At 39.5% G+C, this 24758-nt stretch overlaps 1 long non-coding RNA gene across 2 annotated transcripts in view; it reads left to right on the top strand.

Moving 5' to 3' along the window:
* LOC135093679 (uncharacterized) overlaps nt 1-24758 on the top strand; it is a 204124-nt gene that overhangs the window by 140875 nt on the left and 38491 nt on the right. For both annotated transcript variants that reach the window (XR_010263454.1, XR_010263455.1), the window contains one exon: nt 7622-7683. This is a non-coding gene — a long non-coding RNA (uncharacterized LOC135093679). The remainder of the gene's footprint in view (nt 1-7621; nt 7684-24758) is intronic.

Raw genomic sequence — 24758 nt, 5'->3', positions numbered from 1 at the left:
GATTTATTATCTTCTACTGCGTTTCTTTGTTTCGTTTCATGGTTTTGCTGTAACAGTTTTCTTGCATATTTCTGTATATTCTTTGGTATTTCTTGTACATTTTTTTTATTTTGTATCTATATTTTCTTGTATATCTTTCATACTGGTGTTGACTCATTGATCACTGTTTCCTGTTTAGTTAAGCATTTATCTCACGACCATTTTCTTCTCTTTCTTTTATTTTCTTTTATTTTTTTCAATATTTGTTGTTTTCCACTCGTATTGTTTTCCATTCAGTTTCGTATTGATTTATTTGCATCCTTTATTGTATTTTTTCCTTCTCTCTGTCTTCCTATTTGTGAGTTCGGAGTTGAGGTGTCCATACCATAGAGTTCGTGACGCTCTTTTCCTTTCACATTCCCATCGTTTTTTGTCAATAAGTCGATCAGCAAACCACTCTGGCTACCATTACCAACCTTTCTGCCATACCCATACCTCCTCCTCCTCCTCCTCCTCCTCCTCCTCCTCCTCCTCCTCCTCCTCCTCTTCCTCCTCCCTTGATGGTGAGGCAGAACACCGGGTCAAGCGAATACATTTTTAAAAGAAGAATTTTTGGTTTCCCACCTAAAGTTTTGTATGAAGACGCGTGACAGTCGACCAGTGCCGTGTGAGATCTTGTGAGTTGCGCTAATGGAGAGAGAGAGAGAGAGAGAGAGAGAGAGAGAGAGAGAGAGAGAGAGAGAGAGAGAGAGAGAGAGAGAGTCTTTAATAACACCCCTGAGTTGTGAGTTAAAGACATTATAGTTGAAATAGACGGTGGGTCTCAGATTCTGTTGGCTTCCTAAGGTACCCTAAAGAGAGAGAGAGAGAGAGAGAGAGAGAGAGAGAGAGAGAGAGAGAGAGAGAGAGAGAGAGAGAGAGAGAGAGAGAGAGAGAGAGAGAGAGAGATCCGGGAGTTAGTGCTGTCTATAATCCATTGCAACACAACTTTTCCACTTCTCTATCTCTCTTTCTCTCACAGTCTCACACACACTCTCTCTCTCTCTCTCTCTCTCTCTCTCTCTCTCTCTCTCTCTCTCTCTCTCTCTCTCTCTCTCTCTCTCTCTCTCTCTCTCTCTCTCTCTCCAAAAAAAAATGTCTCGAGATGGATGTAATATTGATACTGTCTGTCTGTCTGTATGTATGGATGGATCTCACACGCCTCCCATGTCCTCTTGACCTTCACACACACACACACACACACACACACACACACACACACACACACACACACACACACACACACACACACACACACACACACACAAGGAGAGGTGGGAAGTTAGACAAGAGGTGTTTGCTTCGGTGCTAAACTTTCTCTGTAAACCACGAGGCAGGACGCAAAGTTTAAGATATAATGTGTGGAGAACCTTGTGTCGACTGCCTAAAAAGTGTGTTTACAACTGTGTGTGTGTGTGTGTGTGTGTGTGTGTGTACTATTATGTTTTCGTTACGCTCTCTCTCTCTCTCTCTCTCTCTCTCTCTCTCTCTCTCTCTCTCTCTCTCTCTCTCTCTCTCTCTCTCTCTCTCTCTCTCTCTTCCTTCCTTCCTTCCTTCCTTCCTTCCTTCCTTCCTTCCTTCCTTCCTTCCTTCCTTCCTTCTTTACCACATTTCTTCTTTTATAGTTGTTACAAGTTCTTCCATTCTCCCTCCCTTCTTCCTCGTTTGCTACATTTCTCTCTCTCTCTCTCTCTCTCTCTCTCTCTCTCTCTCTCTCTCTCTCTCTCTCTCTCTCTCTCTCTCTCTCTCTCTCTCTCTCTCCTTCCACTCTAGTTACTCTTTCCATTGTTCGCTCTCATTCACTTTTCCTATCTCTTCCAAATGTGTGTGTGTGTGTGTGTGTGTGTGTGTGTGTGTGTGTGTGTGTGTGTGTGTGTGTGTGTGTGTGTGTGTGTGTGTGTGTGTGTGCATGTGTGTGTACGTGTCTTTTGGGTTATTTCTCCTTTTGTTTGTTGGTCGTTTTCATTCTCATTATTCCAAGTTAGAATGTATGTATGTGTTCTTGTGTGTGTGTGTGTGTGTGTGTGTGTGTGTGTGTGTGTGTGTGTATGTGTGTAGGCGCCTGTCTCTCCTCAGTTTGCTTTCATGTTTCACTCATTTTTTTTCCATTATCTCTTTGATCCCTTGCCATTACATTAGCTAACGAGAGAGAGAGAGAGAGAGAGAGAGAGAGAGAGAGAGAGAGAGAGAGAGAGAGAGAGAGAGAGAGAGAGAGAGAGAGAGAGAGAGATTACCATAACCTCTTTTTCTTCGCTGTGAACTTTCTATCAATAACTTTCAATACACTAACGGCCTTCCTTGTGACCTTTATTGAAAAGGTCACGAGAGGCTAATATCGCGCGTCACGCCTGGGAATGACAGCACGTGACATCAAAGGCGTCTCTCGTGGCGGCATGTGGCAACACTGTCTGATAGTTGCCGGCTTGGGAAATTCCAGTCTGTTTATGTTACGTGTTTTTTTTGTTTTTTTCATCCCACATTTATTATTTCTGTTGTTGTGGCTTTCATCTCTTTGTTTGATTTTAATGTTCCCTTGTGTTTGAGTTGTCAGTTTTTTTGTCTCTTCTGTTTGGTTGGAGTTGAGGAAATTTTTCGTTTTCCTTTTTGGAGTTGGGGGGGTTGGTTGCTAAAGTTAATGTGTATATTGTGACCTTTTCTTCTTTAGGGAGAGAGAGTAGGGATCGTGTTGCCTCAGATGTCTCGTATCCCGGGGCAAGGACTTGTGTCGGCCTTGCGTGTCCTGGAAAGACTCGAAAGGTTGTCCATGTTGGAGATACGTGTCTTTATCTTGTGTCCTCCTCCTCCTCCTCCTCCTCCTCCTCCTCCTGCTCAGGTCTATTCACCGCAGGGAAGGATTTGAAGAAGGGAAGAATTCTTGCATCCATAGATTGGAAATAGATACGGGTTCCTGTTCCTATTCCTTCTGTCCTTATCTTGCCCTCTGTGCTGGTGGTGGTGGTGGCGGTGGTGGTGGAGGGGACAGGTAGATGTGAATGTGGATTTAAAGCCGCGTCCTTCCCCACATTTTCATAACAAGTGGAGCAGTTCAGATATGTGTGTGTGTGTGTGTGTGTGTGTGTGTGTGTGTGTGTGTGTGGAAACAAAGACTGACGGACCGCTGTCTCTTTGAAGTTCGTGTGTTTGTGTGTGTGTGTGTGTGTGTGTGTGTGTGTGTCTGTCTGTCTGTCTGTCTGTCTGTCTGTCTGTGTAGCCATCAGTTAGTACGTATGCACTATTAACACACACACACACACACACACACACACACACACACACACACACACACACACACACACACACACACACATCAAACGAGAGGATGAAACTAGCGTCTCTAATTGGCTGTCTGCCCTGACGGAGCAACCAATGGGAAGCTGTGTTTGTCTCCGAGGAGCAGCAAGAGGTGACTTTGAGACTGTACCTCGAGATAACTTGTGGATCAACACTGAGAACCGGGACAGCAGGGGGAGCTCGTCTGATTATTGGAGGCGAGGCAAACATACATTAATTCACTGCAATGCAATGGAAGGCGTGATGGATGGCGTGGGGATTGTATTGCTGTGGAAACTAGTGTAGACATGAATGTTATGTACAGAATCTTAATCTGACCTGACCTAACCTATCCTAACCTATCCCAGTCTACCATAATCTAACCTAACCTAACCTAACCTAATATAACCTATACCAGCCTACCCTAATCTAATCTATCCTATCTTAACCTAACCTAACCTATCATATCCTAACGTACCCTAACTTGACCTAAATAGCTAATAAGTTCAATAAGAATCGGAGAGACTGGGGGAGCAATAGATTTAATGGGATTCTGTTGCTGTTGAAAATTGGTATAAACGAGAATGTTATGGACAAGAAGTAGCGAATGAGGTCAGTAATGAATCCTTGTACCACTGTTATTTGGCGCATGTTAGACAGGTAATGTGCGATTCTGTGGCTGGGAAAGCTGGCATAGACGAGAATGTTATATATAGAAAGAGAAAAAAAAGTTAATAAGTCTTGTAATTAATTCTTTCGCTCATATTTCGTGTATCTCTACATTACAAATGACCCTGGGACTTGTTGTTTTCGTTTCTTTGTTTTTTTTTTCCTACAGCCATCTTAGGCATCAGAATGGCTAAAGAAAACTCGAAAATCTAATCTTTTAATCCCATTTCTTTCTTCCAGGTATTTGTTAAAGATATTCTTTCTTTTTTTCTACAGCCACCTTTCTATGTTTGTCTATATGTCTGTCTGTCTTTCTTTGTTTCTTTTTGTCTGTCTCAAAACACTAGAATCTACTTTTTTAGATCCCGTTTCTTTCTTTTAGGTGTTTGTTAAAGATTTACTACAGTGCTTTTAGTGGCGTGAAGTGTTGTACATCGCTGTGACAAGGTGAAAATATTGATTAAAAGGAAAGTGTTATATAGAGGAGAGGAAAACATTATGATGTGATTGTGGTGCTTGGGAAAACTGCTAAAGAGGAAAAAAATATAAGGAAAGGAAGGAAAAAGATAGGAAAATTGATATGCACTGAAATTTGAGCCTAATTTCACTCACTTTTTCGTAAATATGATAGTGCTTGAGCAATCTGATGAAGGTCACGGAGAGCAGGAGAGGAAAATAAATACCTACATGCACGAGGCAACAGAAATGAAGCCAGACAGCATTTGAATATAATCTTGTTCACTTCTGGATGGGATTTGCGTGGCTGAGAAATTTGATGAAGGTTACAAAGAGAAAAAGGAAAGAAGAATTTAATACCGACCTACACGCATTCTGTGATACGCACCTGAATGAAAGCAGCGAAATTTGAATATGTTGTGGTTCATTTCTGGAGAGTTTGGTGTTTGGGTAAATTGATAAATGCGAAAGTCTAAATCGATTCTTCTTTGCATTTTTTTTTTCTTTAGGGGAGAGAATTAGCAGGACTTTTTTCCTGCATTTGTTTTTGTCCTTGGGAATTCCTCCCTTGTGTACTAAAAGAAAAAAAGTAGGGTGAAAAGGGAGTAACACTAACTCTTTCAATGTGAGACAGTTTTCTTTATAATCATGTGCAAATATTTTTGTAATTTTTTTATACAACCTGTTAAATATTTCTGTGGCGTAGGAGAAAAAAATAGTGTCCATTTCTTTAGTGTATGCATTTTTGTGCAGGCATATATAATTATTTTCTTTATACAATACCAGTAATATTAACAAAAAAAAAAAACGAACTAAGCAGTGAAAAAAAAAAAACATGCATACAGACAAACATGAACTTTGCAATGTGTATTTCACGTGAGGCCAAATAAGATATATATTTAGTTTTGCTCTTTTCCTTTTGAGCTAGCAAGGGAGCACACAGGCATCGGTAAACACGTAATTAAGGTCCAGGAAGAAAGAAAGAAACAGGGGAACGAGTTGAAGGGAAGGAAAGTTGTGTTATAAAGACAAAAGCTTAATTTTGGAATATGTTTACCATTATAGCTAATTGGTGTAGTTTGGTACATCATTATGCGCCGAAAATTGCAACATTAAAAAAAAAAAAGCCTCCGACTCCCTTCGCTGATTAATTTACAGAAACATTCCAGCTCACCCACCGATAAATTTCCGAAGATTTCCTTACCTGTTTCTTCACCTGTGAAAGTTAATTAACTCTCTCTCTCTCTCTCTCTCTCTCTCTCTCTCTCTCTCTCTCTCTCTCTCTCTCTCTCTCTCTCTCTCTCTCTCTCTCTCTCTCTCTCACACACACACACACACACACACACACACACACACACACACCAGGAAAACCTACCTACGCAACGTACCCAAGAGATGCTGTACATTAATAATAGCAATTGATTCCTCTGTCAACCATTACTTCGCGAATCACGATGAAAGAGTGGCGAGCTGAATTCCTCCCTACACCCGCGGGTTTGGAGGGCAAATGAGAAGCAAATAGACTCTTTTCCTTAATACATCCTGGCGAACCTTTAGCAGGAAATCTTTAAAGTGTTCTGTTAATTACGTGCAGCGAATAAAAGACTGTGGTAGAGGAGGGCACGTGACTGACTGTCTGTCTGTATATATGTGTGTGTGTGTGTGTGTGTGTGTGTGTGTGTGTGTGTAAGGAGATTCTTGTAGTGTAAATGAAAGGGAGTGTACACAGTATTGATTGGTAAGTGTTGCCCCCTCAAAGGAGATTGTCTGTTACCAAGGCAGCTCGTGTGAGGATGAAAGCCAGGTGGAAAAAAGTGGAGTTCATAATGTAAAGTCAGCCACACGTGGGAATAACGAGGCAAACTTTTGTTTCTCGCATAATCTGCAGGTGGTTCAGCAACGTGGGTCAGGCTGGAGGTTCAGGCAGGTGGATCAGACCGGGGGTTCAGGCAGGCGGTGCAGGCAGGTGGCTCAGGCAGGCGGTGCAGGCAGGTGGCTCAGGTGGATCAGGTGGATCAGGTGGTTCAAGCAGGTGGTGCAGGTAAGTGGTTGGCATTTATAACATATAAGGCCTCTGTACAATGCTTTGTATTCACTCTAAGTAGGTTTATAAAACGATCTTTTTTTTAATATTAAAAGAAAAATATTTTCAACATATATTTATCTATTCTGGAAAAAAAAAATTAAAAAAAAAAAAAAAAAAAAAAAAATATATATATATATATATATATATATATATATATATATATATATATATATATATATATATATATATATATATATATATATATATATATATATATATATATATATATATATATATATATATATATATATATATATATATATATTAAACAACATTTGAAGCTCGTTCTTTGTTTTGATATTTTTAGTCAACCTTAAAAACGTCAACTTTATACCATCATTCTTTTTGAAGAGCAATAAAATCTACATTATTTTGCAAGCAATTTATCATTCAACATTATAACTATTCTTCTCAATCTTTTTAAAAGTTAGAAATATATTTGGTAACAATCTCTGAATATCCAGGAAACACGAAACCACCTTCATTATTTTGCTACCAGTCATTATTTTCTCTCAAAACCCTAATTTATTCTGCTCACCGTTTCCTGTAGTGGCTTCCCTTCCCTTCCCCTCCACAACACCTCTCATCCTTTCAGTGCTCTCCTCATCCCTTGCAGTCCTTCACTTCTCTCACTCCATTTTCACTCCTCACTGCCTCTTTCGTGTCTCATAATCCTTCTCGTTCCCTCTGCTGCCCTCTCCGATCCTTCTCCGTCCCTTCTTCCCATTTACCTCCCTTCAAGTCTTTACAGATCAGTAAAAATCTATGAAAACTATATTCATTGACTAACTGAATTTTTCGCAACCACTGTGCGTAAAGTTACATTTTCTCTGCTTCTTGATGTGTTATTGTTATAAATTTCCCTGGCTTTAAATTTTGACGCCGGCAGTGTTTCAAATTACTCTGATGGTGTGAAAATTATTATTCACACCTGCCTTGATGTATTCACGTTCACCTGCAATAGATTCGCTGCTCTGTGATGGGATAAGAGGACAGTTTTATTAGCTTGTCTGATGCGCGACGCGTGAATGTGAGTGACTGGATGTGTGTGAGACAGGATAGTGTTACGGTCTTACTTTACTGTCTGTGTTTTATTAATTCCATGCTCTTTTTTTTTTTCAGTGCATTGAAGTTTATACTGCCAAGTTGTCTGCAGTGTTCTGTGCTCTTCGTTTCTCTATTAAGTAAGTACCTGATTTACTTTTATTTCATTGTGAGTGTCTCCGTAATGAAATGTTTATTGCCTTCATCATTCATTCATGAAAACCTTTATACGAATAAATTTAAACACCATTCAAAGACCCACATTTCTTCAACAATATTAAAAAGCTCTCTATCTTACTGACAATCTATTAAACGACATTCAAAACACCTAATTTATTTTATCGCTGGCGCAGACACTCACATTATATTTTTTATTTATTTATTTGGTGGGGATATCTGCTCATGTCTAAATCGAATGGAAAAATGTGTCTCTAATGGTGATTCTCTCAGTGGTATTTGGATAGGTCTGATTTCCTTCGAGACCTATTTGAGACTCGTTTCTTATTTTAATTTTTACGTTAAGGTATCTGTATTATGGTATGTGTTTTATATATGGTGGATTTTTTTTCTTATGGTTATCTTATTGATTTATTATTATTATTGTTTTTTTTTGTGTGTGTGTGTGTGTGCTTTGCCATATGACCCTGTTGTTGTAGCGTTTAAAGATCAGCCAGTCATCCATTAAAAGCTTTGTTCTTCAGTAACTGTGTGTGTGTGTGTGTGTGTGTGTGTGTGTGTGTGTGTGTGTGTGTGTGTGTGTGTGTGTGTGTGTGTGTGTGTGTGTGTGTGCGCGCTGTGATTTGTGATCGATGCTGTGATTCTCTCTCTCTCTCTCTCTCTCTCTCTCTCTCTCTCTCTCTCTCTCTCTCTCTCTCTCTCTCTCTCTCTCTCTCTCTCTCTCTCTCTCTCTCTCTCTCCTGCGTTGCCTCGTTGGTGATGCTGGCACCCACACAACGCACAGCTTACCAGACAAGAAACTCTGAGAACACAAATTGAGCAGCGTGGAGATTGACACTTCAGTCTTTCCCATTTCCCTAATATCCTGTTCCGTGAAGAGGCAAGAAGAGGGGAAAAAAAAAATCAGGGAAATGTCTTATGTGCTGTTCTGATTTTACTTCATTACGTCATCCTCCTCCTCACACTTCCCAGAAACGTCCAATTTACCTCGTCCACCAGCCTCTCATCCTCACCTGTCCTTCCTTTCACCTCCACCACACCTGAACACTCTCCTTTTTTACCTGTCTTTCTACCACGAAGCCTCACACTTCCTCACACTTCTTCAGTCTTATCTATTCACTTTTACTCACTCTATCTCCACATATAACACAGCTGGACCCTCTTCAATGCTCTTCTGCCCTGCTTCAACTCATGTCTTTTCTCTTGTTCATTCAGTAACTTGATATAACGTCCCTTGAAACTGTGCTAGCTTTTAATTGGTGATATACATTTCTGTTAACACTTAAATGTTTATTATACGTGTCTTAGGATGACCTCGTGTAACCTTATTTCTTGTGTGTGTGTGTGTGTGTGTGTGTGTGTGTGTGTGTGTGTGTGTGTGTGTGTGTGTGTGTGTGTGTAAGAGGAACTAGCCAGACACAAAAGGAGAAAGAAAATAGGAAAGAAAAAAATTCGCTTATTTGTCGCTCTTGAAATTTGACAAAAAATAAATAAAAAAAATCATAATGGAACACAATTTAGGTCTGATATTAACTCGTTCCCTCTAGTTCATTAGCCAAACTACCGCAACATCAACATCCTTTTGACTTCTAGGATTTTTTTTTTTATGTACGAGTAATCTTGGCCAAAGTCAACAAAGAAACCCCCCACCCAAAAAAAATAAAAATAAAAAAGACCCCTGAAGATACCAGTACCAAAAGTAAACAGTCCAACATAATATTCAAATTTACTTAAAGTGTCTTGAAACCTTCTTAATTAAACGAATACACTACGATCATTTCCTACAGTTTACACCTCATTAGATATACAAATTCCACGCCTCCCCTGCTTTAACTAGCCTCCTACGCACTCCTTCCCCTTGAGCGGCCATGTTGGGAGCTGAGGGATGGCCAATAAAGGCATCTGTCGCACGCTGCACCTCTGGACACTCAGTTAAGTCCAAAATCCAGAGCGTTTAAGCAGACTCGGCATCTTGGAGCATTAAAAGTTTGAGGACGGAAAGAGAACACCATCTCCTTCAGGCCTTTGATCATTTTGCCTCGCCAGATGAAACTCCTCCAATCTCTTCACAACCATTTCTCACTCCAACCTCTTCTCAGTCCAGCCTCTTTCTAGTCCGACCTCTTCCCAGTCCAACCTCCCAGTTCAGCCATCCTCCGGGAAACTTGGGAGTGAACCGGGTAGTGGATAGTTTAATTTCCCCCTCCCATGCCGTGCCCATCTCTGCCAATCGATTTGCGCCTTAGAATTAGTGTGCATCACTACCCAACTTTCCTGCTGCTTCACCCTGGCCTGGTATAGTTCACCCTGGGCTGGTATAGTTCATCCTTTGTCTTTCTCCCTTTCTCTCTCTCACTTACTGTTCTTAACGCTTCTGTTTACACACCATCTCTTCGTTTCCTTCTCTCCCTGACCTACCTTATTGTTACTGACCCTCCTCCTCTCCATCTCTACCCTTCTCTTCTCCTTCTCTCTTCTCTCCTCTAGGTCTTGGAAATAGTTGAAGTCACCAGCCCGTGAGGTAACCTGGCGTCAGGTAATTCAGCGTTTAATATACTCATTTTGCGATGGGAGGTGGAATGTTAAGTGTAGGTATACTGTGTTCATCATAGCCTGGAGAGTTGTAGTGGAATGTTAGAAGGAAGTGCAGAGAGTAGAGGGTGAAACGAGAGAAAGAAAGTAAGAATTGTTAGAAAATAAGAATAGCAATATTGTGTTCATGAAAGATGTGGGAGTTTTAAGGGAATGTAAGAAGGAAGTACGAAAGTGCAAAGTAAGGTAATGAAAGACAAAGAATGAATTGTTAAAAAGTAAGAATAGCAATGAAGCATAAGAAGTAAAAAATAGAAATGTTGAATGGACATACAGTGTTTTATCAAAGACTTGAGATCTTTAGTAAAAAGCAAGAAGGAAGGAAGAAAGTGAAACGTGAAACAATCAAAAGGAAACATGAAATTCGAAAAAAAGTGAACCAAAAATAAATAGTTAATAATAAAAAAAAAAAGGAAAAAGAAAGGAAAAGAATACGAGGCATGTTATCTTCTTGTTTCTCTGTAATCTTCTAATAATTCAGTAACACTATGGTGGAGGCAGATGAAGAACACAAAAGAGAGATAAAGGGGAGATAGAAGAGAGAAGAGAACAGAGACAATAGGAGGAGGAGGAGGAGGAGGACAGAAAAGGGCAAAGGGTAGATAGAAGAGGAAGGAGGTAGAAAAGGAACAGGAAAAGAGAAGAAAAAAGGAAGGAAAGGGAGAGAAGGAAGGAAAGCAGAGAAGGGACAAAGAAGAGGAGGAGGAGGAGGAAGGAGGACACAGGTAGGAAAGACGGAAGAAAGACGAAGAGGAAGAGATAGAGTAGGAAGACAAAGGTTGAAACAGAGGGGACGGGGAGAAGATGAAAAAAAAAAAAGGATGGAGGAGGAGGAGGAGGAGGAGGAGAGGGAATTACCAGACTGGCCGCTGCTCTTCGTCTTGACTCGGCCGGATTAAAGTGGGATTCAGTCCGGATACGTTTTGGGGGCCGATTCAGTCCGGATATACGCACTTTGGGAAGAATAGAATCGCAAACTTTCCTCCTCAACTTTTCACAGCTTTGGGTTCTTAGTGAGATTTTTATTATATGTCTGATAACAATAATGTGTCTTGTAGTGGTGGTGGTGGTGGTGGTGGTGGTGGTGGTGGTGGTGGTGGTAACAGTAATAGTAGTAGTAGTAGTAGTAGTAGTAGTATTTTGTTGTTGTTGTTGTTCTTCTTCTTCTTTTTCTTCTTCTTTCTTGCTATTGTTTTTTTTACTCTTCTTATCATCCTTGCTTATTATTATTATTATTATTATTATTATTATTATTATTATTATTATTATTATTATTATTATTATCATTATTATTATTATTATCATTATTATCATTATTTTCATCGTTATCATTATTATTATTATCTGTTATTCATTTATTATCACCATTACTACTACCACTACCACAACCGCTACCACCATCACAACCCCGATTATCATCATTGTCATTATCGTCATTATTGTTATTGTTACTGTCACTGGTGCGGATTGTATCGGTATTATTAATGATAGTGTTGTGTTGTTATTGTTTTGGCTTCTCAGGATTAGCTCACAAGGTCACCTCCGCCAATTGCACCCTGGGAACGACCTCTGTAATCCTATTTGTGGCTACTTTATTGCCCCTTTTTAGAGATTGGGGGCTGCTCTCTCTCTCTCTCTCTCTCTCTCTCTCTCTCTCTCTCTCTCTCTCTCTCTCTCTCTCTCTCTCTCTCTCTCTCTCTCTCTCTCTCTCTCTCTTCTTCTTCTTCTTCTTCTTCTTCTTCACAGATAAATAGATAGATAGATAGATAGAGAGAGAGAGAGAGAGAGAGAGAGAGAGAGAGAGAGAGAGAGAGAGAGAGAGAGAGAGAGAGAGAGAGAGAGCTTCATTAGGATAGTTGAGATGATAAAGGAGAATCGTTTGCCAAGAGTTATAGATTGGGGCAAGATTCACGAGAGTAGAGGAGGAGGGAGAGTATGAGGAGAGAAAGAGAAGGAGAGAAGATAAAGAGAGACAAAAGAGAGAAAAAGAGGAATGTTGGCGTCGTGAAGCTTCCGGGAAATGAGGTGGAATTATAAACTGTCCAGTGATGATGATGGTGATGGTGATGATGGTGGTGGTGGTGGTGGTGGTGGTGGTGGTGGTGATGGATATAGAAGTGAAGATAATGTTTTAATTTTCTTGGTATTACGATTATATACAGAAAGGGGAGATTATTAATATTGTTATTATTATTATTATTATTATTATTATTATTATTATTATTATTATTATTATCATTATTATTATCGTTTATTGTAATTAGTAATGATTGGCTTACGTTTAATCTCTCTCTCTCTCTCTCTCTCTCTCTCTCTCTCTCTCTCTCTCTCTCTCTCTCTCTCTCTCTCTCTCTCTCTCTCTTGAAGGGAGTAATAATTCACCCTAATGACCCCCACTTACTTTTTTCAGGTAATTAGTGACCTGAGCCTGCATGGTGTGTGTGTGTGTGTGTGTGTGTGTGTGTGTGTGTGTGTGTGTGTGTGTGTGTGTGTGTGTGTGTGTGTGTGTGTGTGTTTGTGCTCTTTGTACCTCATAATTTCTACTCATTTTTATTCATATTTTTTCTTCTATTAGTCTCTCTCTCTCTCTCTCTCTCTCTCTCTCTCTCTCTCTCTCTCTCTCTCTCTCTCTCTCTCTCTCTCTCTCTCTCTCTCGCTCTCGCTCTCGGCCGCCCTCATCCATCCACCCTTCATGTTTATGGATATGTACAATCATCGCCTAGGACACACACACTGCTATCCGCTTCTCGTCATCTATAATGCAGCGGGGCGTGTCGTGTACAAGGGCTCCTCAGAACAGTGGTATAGCGAATATATTGTATGTTTGATCTTCATATCGAGTCTTCTTTCTTTTTTTTTTTTATTCTTATAGTTTGATGGATACGTAAGGGAGATTGATGATATATTATTTGCATCATTTTTTGTTGTTGTTTTTAGTTTATAAAAGGGTTAAGTTGTTATTTGCGTATTGTACGGTACATTGTCTCGCTCGGTCCTTTTTTTTTTTAATGTATTATTTTATTTTATCATTGTTTCGTGTTTTTTTTTTCTTTTTTTTTATTGATTTGGTCTTTGCTTCATTCTTTACTTTTATTTCTTATTATATTATCATTGTTTTTTTTATTTATTTTTTGTTTCATTCGTTATCTTTGTTATTGCATATTATCAGTTACATGCTTTCTCTTATGGACTTGTTCTTTGTCTCCTTGTTTATCTGGTTAGTTTGCTGTTTATCTTACATATATTTGTTGCTCTCTTGTCTCGTTCGCTGATAGTTAGTGTGGGGACAGTTATGCAAACAGCTTAGGTAAGGACCTCAATGTCTGTTGCTGTTTGTCTTCCCTTGTATTCCTTTGTATTCCTTTGTTTCTCCACTTATATCTTTATTTATCAGTCTATTTATTAATTCATTTATTTATTCGTTCATTTATTTGTTTATTTATCTATTTATTCACTTATTATTTATTTATGTGTGTGTGTGTGTGTGTGTGTGTGTGTGTGTGTGTGTGTGTGTGTGTGTGTGTGTGTGTGTTTCTGTAATTCACCACAGTCTTTCGGGTCACGTGCCACACTCATGATCACCAGCCATTACCCCTTACAGCCTCGCAGCTAAGACCCCATTCTATAGGCGTGGCACACACCCATATTGAGAAACACCTCTGACCACACCTCCACTACTCTCAGAAGGCTCTAGGTAAAGCTACACGTGATTATAAGGATGTTTTTTACAATTCTAGCGATAGATTAACTAGATTTCTACATTACTAACAGGAGAAACACCCTTGAGAACCTTGTTAATCACTGTGGTCTTTGAAAATAGTCGTGTTGAGAGACTGTACACCATATTCTCTTGTTCAGCCACATAGGAAGTGCTGAGAATATTCTTAAGACTGAAAGGAATGCGAATCTTACTCTGTTAGGTGATAGGGAAGAATGTTACTTTTGAGCTAGCGAATAATAGGTGTGTGTGTGTGTGTGTGTGTGTGTGTGTGTGTGTGTGTGTGTGTGTGTGTGTGTGTGTGTGTAAAAGAGCGTGCAGCGTGTGAACGGGTGGACAAATGTATACACATGAGCGAAAAAAAAAAAAAAACAGCAGGTACTCTTTTCCTCTTCATTCCTAAGCGGGTCACGATCATGCGTCATGGCAAGGAAAAGAAAAAAATTAAAGGCAAAAAAAAAAAAAAAAAAAACACGCCGCTTTTACTTCACCTGAAACATGAAATATATTCCTTGATAAAACCCATTTAGTATACAGCACATCTCTCTCTCTCTCTCTCTCTCTCTCTCTCTCTCTCTCTCTCTCTCTCTCTCTCTCTCTCTCTCTCTCTCTCTCTCTCTCTCTCTCTCTACACCCCCTTCGTGCTTACTTCCATAAATTCTCGAATACTTTCACTTAAAAAAAAAATAGAAAAACGAGATAAGCTGATCACAAATTACCTTCATGAATTACTTAATAAACATGCACAAAGGCGAGTTTCTGGGCGATATACTTAAGTACATACATACTCACACTTTTTTCACTAGTGTAGGAGGCGCAGAGGGTGGCAGGGGGGAGGCAGGGAGAGCAGGAGAGAGACTGCAGGTGGGAGAGAGAGAGAGAGAGAGAGAGAGAGAGAGAGAGAGAGAGAGAGAGAGAGAGAGAGAGAGAGAGAGAGAGAGAGAGAGAGAGAGAGAGAGAGAGAGTAAGGAAAGAATGTGGCTCGCCGGGGAGAAACAGCAGGGAGAGATAGAGGTTATGGAGAAGTTGTAAGGACATTGGAAAGTTAGAGAAGGGATCACAAAGAGTAGCGGACGAGAGAGAAAGAGGGAAAAAAATTGATGATGGAGGGAGTAAGGATTAGCAGCGATGTATGGAAGAGAGAGGGGAAGAAGTGGATTAGGTTAGGAGGATGAGGAAGGAAGGGAAGTTTGGTTAAAGAAAAGAAGTGTGTGGGAAAAGAAGCACTTGATTTGATTAGAAAAAGAAGGAAGGGGAGGATGGGAGTAAAAATGGCAAGGATTCTGGAGAAGTAGATGAAGATATAACTTGGGAGAACATGATAAAGATGGAAGAAGAGGATGGAGAAAAAATGTAAGGAAGTAGATGAAAATATAACTTAGAGGAACATGATGGACGAGGATGAATAAAAAAAACAATTTAGTGAGGAGAGAATAACTTGAAAAGGAAACAGAAAAGTAACAAACAAATCATGAAAATAAGGAAAATAGAAGTAAGAAAGAAAGCAAGGGAAGTTGAGACAGACAAAGTGGAGGAGGTTGAGAGATGAAACTGTAAGGAGATTGAGAGAGGAGAAAGTTAAGGAGATGAAGGAAAGAAGGAGTGAGAGAAGATATGAGATGAGTGAAAACGAGGGTAAGGAGGGGAAGGGGGAGTGGCGGGAAGGGTTAGAGAGGAAGGGAGAGAGGGATGGTAAGCAAGACAGGTTTATGGGTAGCCAGAAATTAACTACGTCTATTTAATTAGTATCTTGGGTCTGTGTGGCAGCCTTCTTAGCAATGCCATGACACTGTGATGCCCCGCGACGCTCCTTAATTGCGTCAGGCTCATTCCTCTCTCTCTCTCTCTCTCTCTCTCTCTCTCTCTCTCTCTCTCTCTCTCTCTCTCTCTCTCTCTCTCTCTCTCTCTCTCTCTCTCTCTTGTTCGTATTCCTTTTCTTTTCTTCCAGTCTTCTTTGTTCCTTCACTCATTCTTTCTTTCGTTTCTTCTTTCATTTCTTCCTTTCGTCATTTCTCGTGTCCTTCCCTTCTTTTTCATTCCCCTCTCTCTCTCTCTCTCTCTCTCTCTCTCTCTCTCTCTCTCTCTCTCTCTCTCTCTCTCTCTCTCTCTCTCTCTCTCACATTATTAACCTGTTCTTTGCGTCCCCCATAGTCCAGGTGTACATTCAAAGGATTAGAGAGAGAGAGAGAGAGAGAGAGAGAGAGAGAGAGAGAGAGAGAGAGAGAGAGAGAGAGAGAGAGAGCTTAAATTTTCACTCCCTTGCAAATAAACTAATGAGGGAACGTGAATAATAAATCACAGAGATAGAATTACGACGTCTCAACCCCGTGACGTCATATCTTCCTCATGACGTCATCAAATTCCTGGCATCTGATTGGTGGAGAAAGGCAATATGGCTGCCGTGAACCGACCACTCATATACCTGAGAATTATTTGTACGCGGAGGAGTATAACTTTTCTCTCTCTCTCTCTCTCTCTCTCTCTCTCTCTCTCTCTCTCTCTCTCTCTCTCTCTCTCTCTCTCTCTCTCTCTCTCTGCCTCTCCCTCTCCCTCTCTTCTTTTTTTCCCCCTCTCCTTTCATGTATTTTTCACCTGTGTTTTCCTGGAATGCGTCTCTTGCCCTTAAAGAAGATGGAAAATTTGGTGAGGGGAAGAAAAGGGAAACATTTCTTTGGGGGAAAATATGAGAAAACTTTATTTTTGAAGGGGAAAACGTTCACTGAAAATTCCTTGTGCACTTTGCGTTGATTCTCTTCATGTCACTGAGGGAGGGACAAGAGGAGGAGGAACAGAGAAAAAAGAATAAAGATGAGTGATAATACACAGAGAAAGGATAAAGATTAGTAGCAAGATTATAAACAGGTGGAGGACGGAAAGGAGGAAGAGGAGGAGGAGGAGGAAAAGAAGAAGAAAAGAAAGGAATTTTAATAGCAAGAGCAGAAGTTAAAATGTACAGCATAAGAATTTAAGAAAAAATGGAAGATGAGGAGAAGGAGGACGAGAAATATGGCTAGGAGAAGGAGGAGGAAGAAGGAGGAGGAAGAAGGAAGCGGAAGGAGGAGGAGAACTAACCCGAGCACAAAACTGTTTATCTTCCACGAGAAAACATGGCAATTTTCAAAAGGAAGTTGAGATTGCTCGCTCAACTTAGTGATAAAAATAAAAAATCACCTTTCTTCCACACATCTCTCCTTCCACCTTCCCTACACTCCGCGCCCGCCCTCACGCACACGCTCACCTGACTGCGTACATAACCTGCATACACTCTCAAATACACATACACACAAAGCACACGTAATAAACATACATATATAGCTCTCAGTACATTAACCCTTTTCTCTTCTATTCGATGCACCATTTCTTCGTCAAAAAATCATTCGTAAACATTTTTTTTTTCTACAGCCACTTCTAAATAATGAACAAGCCAGAAACGCGAAGATTGCTCTTTTAATCACATTTTTCTTTCATGTTAGGGTTTATAAATGTTTCATGCAGCGCTTATAAAGTTTTGAATTGTTACATATCCCATTGAAAGGGTTAAGTAAGTAGGTGAAAGATGAAAAATTGAAATAAAATGGAAAATGTACTTACGAACATTGAAATTTACACGCACAGATAAATAGATAGATAGATAGATAGATAGAAAGATAGATAGATACTTATTGACCACAAGCCTGAAAAAAATACATAAAAAGATATCTTGGTAAAGGTCTCATGAGTGGCCCAAGTACACACACACACACACACACACACACACACACACACACACACACACACACACACACACACACACACACCCTCCGCTATTTCTAGTAGTAATGACGATTTGTGTAAGGTTTTCACAATACCCACTACCTTCTGTATTGTTCCCTTCCCCTGCCTAGAGAGAGAGAGAGAGAGAGAGAGAGAGAGAGAGAGAGAGAGAGAGAGAGAGGGCGAGAGAGGTGTTAAGACTCATATTATCCTTACATTTTATCTCTTCGCACTGCTTCCCCTTTCTCTCTCTCTCTCTCTCTCTCTCTCTCTCTCTCTCTCTCTCTCTCTCTCTCTCTCTCTCTCTCTCTCTCTCTGTCTCCAACTCAACACTATCTCTCTCACTATCTCTAGACAAGGCGGAGGTAGTGTCACATTACCTCATGCTATCTGAGAGCTATCACACTTAGAGAGAGAGAGAGAGAGAGAGAGAGAGAGAGAGAGAGAGAGAGAGAGAGAGAGAGAGAGAGAGAGAGAGAGAGAGAGAGAGAGAGAGAGAATAATTGAATGCAGCCTATCATAAACTTGAAGGAAGAAGGAGGAAGAGGAGGAGGAGAAGGAGGAGGAGTAGGAGAAGAAGAAGAGGATGAAAGGGAAAGGCCGAAGAAGGGAAAATTGAGTAAGTAATGATAATGAAGAAATGAGAGAGAGGAAGAGAACGAAGAAGAGGAGGAAGAGGAGGAGGGAAGACGAAAGAAGCGAGAGGAGGAAGAATAGAAGGAATGATTACAAGGAAAAACGGAGAAAGTTTTTGTGAATGAAGGAAGAAGAAAATGAGAAGAGGATTTGTCACGTAGATGGATAGAAAGAAGAGAATAGGAAGATAATTAAACTGGAGAATTAAGACTTTGGGAAAATTAATCAATAGGGAAGAAGAAAATTGAAAAAAAAACATTAAAATTAGAGGTATATTTGAACCAAAAAATATAGAGAAGAAAGAAAACGGAGAAAAATAAAGAAAACAGGAAAACATAAAACTGGTACATGTAGATAAAGAAAAGATAGTTAAATAGGAACGAAAAAAAAAAGGAATGAAAAATCGAGTGAAGGTGGTAAAGAAAGGAAGGTATGAAATAAGAAAAGGAGGAAAAGAATATAAAAGGAGGAGGAGGAGGAGGAGGGGGAGGGGGAGGCAGGTGCTTCTTAAAGGTGCAACACAAGTATTACGGAAACAGAGAGAGAGAGAGAAGTGAGAATTGGAGAGGGGTAGAGAAAGAAAGGAAGGAGGAAGGGAAAGATGGAATTAAAATAAGATGGGGAAAAAAAGAGGAAAACAAGGAAAGGAGATGTGTGTTGAGGATGAAAGTTCGTGACAGAGAGAGAGAGAGAGAGAGAGAGAGAGAGAGAGAGAGAGAGAGAGAGAGAGAGAGAGAGAGAGAGAGAGAGAGAGAGAGAGAGAGAGAGAGAGAGAGAGAGAGACTCATAAATCTTCATATTGTGTGATTCTACTCCTCCTCCTCCTCCTCCTCCTCCTCCTCCTCCTCCTCCTCCTCCTCCTCCTCCTCCTCCTCCTCCTCCTCCTCCTCTAATAAGGAAGGCAGTGGTCAGCAAAGAAGAGCAATAAGGTAAACTCTTTATTTCTTTGATTTTGTCTCTCCTAACACGACTTGGAGTAAACACATTATTTCCTGCTTATCGTGAGAGAGAGAGAGAGAGAGAGAGAGAGAGAGAGAGAGAGAGAGAGAGAGAGAGAGAGAGAGAGAGAGATTCCTTAAGACACGATTTACTGGGGAACTTTCCAAGAGACTCAGTATTGCTTTAAATTGTCGTGTCAGCGTTATGCTTTTATGTAATCTGGTTGCGACCGCTCTCCTCTCTCTCTCTCTCTCTCTCTCTCTCTCTCTCTCTCTCTCTCTCTCTCTCTCTCTCTCTCTCTCTCTCTCTCTCTCTCTCTCTCATAAACATTGTACATTACGAGCGTATAATATTGAACATTGTGTGTGTGTGTGTGTGTGTGTGTGTGTGTGTGTGTGTGTGTGTGTGTGTGTTAAATGTTATGCATAAATCATTGAGCAGCTGTATAATAAAAATGAAAGTGTTACATGAAAAAAATTATAGATGAAACGAAAAATAAAAATAATAGAAAAAAATGAACAATTAAACCTCTTCGTTAGAAAAGAAAGAGAAAAAGAAAAGTTATTAAGTGGACAGCAAATTTGAATATGAAATTGGAGAGACATTCACAAACGTCACCAAATGCTTCACTGACCTTCAACAGCAAAATAAAAGGGAAAAAAAAGACCAACAGAAGCATGAACTTAAACAAGAAGGAGAAAAAAAAATAGAAAACAAAAACTCAGACATTTTAAACCCAAATGTCAGAAATAAGAAGAAAGAAAGATTTTTAAACGTATCTCAATCACCTCACTTTTAACTGAATCTTCCTTTTCTTTTGCACAAAATGATAAGTAGAAAAAAATATCAATTACAAACTGAAAAGAAAACACGTAAAAAACAAATAATTAATATCATCTAATGAAACAAATATTGAAATCCCATTAGTTTTAACTCAGCCAAAAAGAGTTTAGTTATTGGCACCTGTGATCGGCGTGGCACCTTTGGCTGGCGCAGGTGACAATATTTGGGCTCATTAAGGACACATCCCCTAATTAGATCAAGTAGGCAGCCACTCGCTCTCTGATTGGCCAACTCGCAGCGCTCTCTCCCAATCAGATTAGCGGGATTAGCATGTGCCCAGGTGTGTGTGCGTGTGTGTGTAGTGCTTCCAGTGTTTCTCCTTTGATCTTTATTTTTCTTGCCCGTGTACTAATTTCTTTACCTGTGTCCACCTGTCTATCTTTATTGAGTTGCCATTTACTCTATCGTGTGCTGAAAACTGTTACTTTATTTGCATTTCTCCTCATTTTATATATCTGTGACATTATGCATATATTCAAATGCCATGTTCAAGTAGTCTAAGTGATTTACGTTCATGCAAGTACACACACAAACACGCCTACATTCACATACATACATATATACATACATACAGATTCATGGATGTGTTTGCATGTATATATAAGCAGGTAGTTTATATTATACATGCACACCTACACATATGCGATAATGATAATAATGATAGTGAAAATGATGACAATGATAATAACAGTAATAATAATAACAATAACAATAATACCTAACAGAACATTAGAATAATTTCACTCACGGACAAGGAAGTAAGTGAGAAGGTAAGAAGGAGAAAATTTAAGACAATTGAGAGAGAGTAAAGGGAAAGGAAAAGAGGAAGACATGGGCGAACAAAGACAAGAGAAGGGCATAAAAGTGGAAGCAAGGAGACGTGAGGGAGGAAAGGTGATGAGGTGAGGAAAGAAGAGGAAAGAAAGAGGAGGAACATAGCTATGTAGAGTGACGGAAGATGAAATATGAAGGGCAAAGATGAGAGAGGAGGAGGAGAAGGAGGAGGAAGAGAAATACATAGGAGAAAAGGATTAGAAGAGAGTTGGGGTGGCTGTTCAGTGTTAGAAGAGAGAGAAGAGAAGAAAAGAGAAGAGAAAAGAAGAAAAACACAAGACAGAAGAACGTGAAACATATATCACGAAAAATGAAAAAAAGAAAAAAAAAGAAAAAGGAAGTAAGGAAGGAATGAAGAGAGGAACAGACGACGAAGATGAAGAGTACGGAAGAGACACAGAAGGAAGAGACAGAGGGAGGAAGAAGAAGAGGGCAGAGAGAAAGAAGAAGAGGAAGAGGTAGTCCTGGAGCCACTGGATCAGAAAATAAACTTTACAGCGCTGTGACGAATGAAGATGAAACACCACACGGGATTGGCCGAAGGTGTGAGAGAGAGAGAGAGAGAGAGAGAGAGAGAGAGAGAGAGAGAGAGAGAGAGAGAGAGAGAGAGAGAGAGAGAGAGAGAGAGAGAGAGCGTACATGTCCATCATCTCACAACATCCAAAATTACCACACACACACACACACACACAAACACGTACACACAATAGGTACAAACACTACAACATTTCATCAGTCTTACTTACCCGCACGAAGCCTTTACCTGAATACTAATCGCAAACTCATCACGCCACAAATCCTCCGCCTGGTAACTTTAGCGGAACATAATGAAGCAAATCTGGCAACATGAGGTAAATATCCAGGCCATGTGAGCTTCCCACTTTATTTAAATAGACCGGTAGGGAATTTAATGTAAAGTAGAGACATAAGTAATTGAATGTGGATTTGTTGTGTGTGTGTGTGTGTGTGTGTGTGTGTGGATTATTTTGTCTGTATTTCAATATGTATTTTTCTTTTTAATATTTCTCATTTAAAGTTGAAATATTCTCACATTTACAATAATAATAATGATGATGATGATGGTGATGATGATAATAATAATAAGAAAAATAATAATACATTCTCTCTCTCTCTCTCTCTCTCTCTCTCTCTCTCTCTCTCTCTCTCTCTCTCTCTCTCTCTCTCTCTCTCTCTCTCTCTCTCTCTCTCTCGCCCTCTGCTTTTTACCTCAGCATATTTTCATTACAATCGCAATTAAACGTTTTTTTTTTTTTCACCTTTGTTATTTATTTTACTGAATATTTGTCATGCTTTAGTTATATTTTAAATCGTCCTTGGGTGTTATTGCGCCGTGAATGCAAATCTGAACGAGTTACCTGACAGAGAGAGAGAGAGAGAGAGAGAGAGAGAGAGAGAGAGAGAGAGAGAGAGAGAGAGAGAGAGAGAGAGAGTTTTGGGGTTATCCATGTCTCCATATTTCTCTCCTTTTCATCATTGCAGATTTATTTATTGACTTGACTAATGGTGGTGGTCTCTCTCTCTCTCTCTCTCTCTCTCTCTCTCTCTCTCTCTCTCTCTCTCTCTCTCTCTCTCTCTCTCTCTATTTGTATATTTACTTCTAGCTCTATTTCCATTATTTTCCGCTTTTCCTTTATTTTATTTTATTTTCATTTTTGTTACTGTATTTTTCTTTCCATTGTCAGTCAGTTTTGATTAAAATTCGGTGTAACTTTTAATTTATATTTCTTCTGTATTTTATTTTTGTTATTTTTCTGGATTTCTTTGCATCTTTTTGTTTTTTTCTTTTAATATACTTTTCTGCTTTAATTTTGTGTTATTTATAGTTCTATTCTTTTATTTATTTATTTATTCATTTTTTTATTTTTTTGGCGTTTGTTTTCGTTTTCTATGAATCTCGTGTTTCTTTCTGTTTTCGTTCTTTTAATTATCCAGTAATACTGTTGTGTTTTGTTCATTTTTTTTATGCATTTTTCCCCCACAGATTTTTTTCAGCCAATGTTGAGTAAAACCTTCATTTCCATCTGTGGTATTTTCATCTTCCTATTATATTTTCATTATACTTCATTTCAGCCTTGTTTGCTTGTACTCTCTTTATTTTCTTATTATATTTTGCTCTCTCTCTCTCTCTCTCTCTCTCTCTCTCTCTCTCTCTCTCTCTCTCTCTCTCTCTCTCTCTCTCTCTCTCTCTCTCTCTCTCTCTAAGGTCAATATTTCCTTCTTTTCTTGTATGCTTTGTCCTCTTTTTCATCAGTTTCCTTCATGCATGTGTTCGTTTAGTTTTGGTGAGTGTGTTGTTTTTATATTTTATTGTTTTTTTTTGTCTCCTTTAGTTTCCTTCATTTTCCACTTTTTTTTCTTTTGCGTTATTTCTTTATTGTTGTCTTCGTTTAATTTTGGTAAGTATTTTATTTCCATATTTTAATCTTTTTCCTCTGCATGATTATCAGTACATGCCCATTTTTTTCCTATTTCCTCTCTTAGTTTCCTTCATTTCTCCATCTTTTCTGTGCGTTATTTCTCCTACTTTACATTTATCGTATTTGCGCCGCATTTCTCACGTCCGTATTTGCCGCATTTCCCATCACATTCTTCCCGTCCTTGTTATTCTGTCATTTTCGTCGCATCTTCCCGCTCTCGTATTAGTCGTTATAGGAACTGGAGCATTTTCTTCACATTTTCCGTCGTCTTATTTTCCCCACTAGTTGCTTTGTACTCCGCCTTAACCTGCCTAACTTTTGCTCCTCAGTTGGGCGAAGTTGCTGTCCAATTTTCCAAACTTTGCGCCACCTTCTTCCCCCACAGCACACGTCATTCTTTCATCCACCAATACCATGCTTCGCCGTGCCCGCTTCTCTCTCGATAGCTTCCTGCATACCTTCTCTTCCCTGCCCTCTTCAGTGCATCTCAGTCCCTCACTTCTCCCAGGCATCCCTACCCTCCCTCCCTCTCTATGCATTCTGCCTCTGTGTCTCACCTCTTGTCCCTGCTCTCCTCTACCTCCCTGCCGTTCCCTTCCCTGCCCCGCCTTGCATTCTCTTGCCTGTTTCTGTGTTTGCGTGTTCCTCCCTCACTGGTTCTCGTGCACACGTAAGCTAGGTACACACACACATATATACTCGTACACACACACACACACACACAGAGAGAGAGAGAGAGAGAGAGAGAGAGAGAGAGAGAGAGAGAGAGAGAGAGAGAGAGAGAGAGAGAGAGAGAGAAATTCATTATGATACAGTATTACTTTGATATATAAACCATTAAAGCGTCGCCACATTAATCTGTATTCATTTATCTACCAGTCTGAACGCCAATCCTGCTGTCTGTCAAACCATCAATTACAACGCTGCTCTTTTTTTTTTTTTTTTTTTTTTTTTGGCCGTGACACAATATATTAATTATCTAAATACCCTGAAAAATACGCAGAGGCAAAATGAACTATGTATGTACGAGTGATAATAAATAATATGTAATCTAAATCAACAGAAATTAATTGAGTTTTTCGCACGCATGGTCGAAAAGGAAAAGTACCGTTGACACTGTATCAATGGTCTAAATACACTGACAAATACATGAACAAAAATTAAACTAGCTATGTATGTATGGTTAGCAAAAAAATAATATGCAGTCTACATGCACAGAAATTAATGACCTTTTTTTTCAGGCAATGTAGAAAAAAATACCTGTGACATTATATTATTTAAAAAC

Source organism: Scylla paramamosain, chromosome 43 (genome assembly GCF_035594125.1).
Source record: "Scylla paramamosain isolate STU-SP2022 chromosome 43, ASM3559412v1, whole genome shotgun sequence".
Classification (NCBI taxonomy): domain Eukaryota; kingdom Metazoa; phylum Arthropoda; class Malacostraca; order Decapoda; family Portunidae; genus Scylla; species Scylla paramamosain.
This window is presented reverse-complemented; position numbering and strand designations above follow the sequence as displayed.